At 68.1% G+C, this 761-nt stretch overlaps 1 protein-coding gene across 1 annotated transcript in view; it reads right to left on the bottom strand.

Annotated features, from left to right (window-relative positions):
- Positions 1-183, bottom strand: part of SSFA2 (sperm specific antigen 2) — a 62,925-nt gene extending 62,742 nt beyond the window's left edge. The window contains exon 1 of the mRNA XM_019523047.1: positions 76-183. The gene's annotated coding sequence lies outside the window, so the exon portion shown is untranslated. The remainder of the gene's footprint in view (positions 1-75) is intronic.
- Between the last annotated feature and the right edge of the window lie 578 nt (positions 184-761).

The following is a 761-nucleotide window of genomic DNA, read 5'->3' as shown; positions in this document are numbered from 1 at the left end:
GGCCCCGGCCGAGCCCCGGCCCCGGCCCCTCCTGCGGGCGGGGGGCAGCGCCGGGAGGCTCCGCTCCTTACTCACATAGCGAGCGCGGCGGGGCAGGGCAAGGAAGGCGAGCCCGGCAGAGCTGGCGATCCCAGCCGCCGCCGCGTCCCTCCGACTTCCTCATACCGCCGCCGGGACAAAACTTCGCGGCCCACGTGACGGGCCCGGAGAGGAGCCGCCGCCTCCGCGTCCCCGCCCGCGGAGGCAGAGCCCGGCCCGGCCCCAGGCATCGCCCCGCGCCCTCCCGGGGCGGCCACGGGACCTGACGGGGGGCTGCAGGCACAGGGAGGGCGGCACGAGAAAGTGCAGCACGTCGAGCTGTAAGCGGCCTGACAGCAACCCGCAGTCCCGGGGCAGGCCCCGCCGGGCTGGGGGCTGCACATGGCAAACAGCGGGTCCCACAGAGCCTCCCCTCTAGGCGTCAAATGCTTTGAATCCGCTCTTTTAATTACCGGGAGCCTGTCCCCATGGACACTAGTGAAGCCGTCCTGGTCTCCCATGAAGAGGGCTCCCTGCCCTGCCTCAGCCCAGTGGTGCTCAATCCGCAAAGGGAGGCGCCTTGAGATGCTGTCAGGGGCCCCCGAGCCGCGCAATGTTAGGTGCGCAAGTGAGATCCGCAACATACACCCAAAGATTTCAAATACCAATGCATACCCTCCAAGACCTGCCGCCCTGTTGTGGTCTTCTCCCCAGTGCTTTGCAACAGAAGAATTGCTCTATTG

The sequence above is a fragment of the Gavialis gangeticus genome, unplaced genomic scaffold, assembly GCF_001723915.1.
Source record: "Gavialis gangeticus isolate Ggan-Ray unplaced genomic scaffold, GavGan_comp1, whole genome shotgun sequence".
NCBI lineage: Eukaryota > Metazoa > Chordata > Crocodylia > Gavialidae > Gavialis > Gavialis gangeticus.
This window is presented reverse-complemented; position numbering and strand designations above follow the sequence as displayed.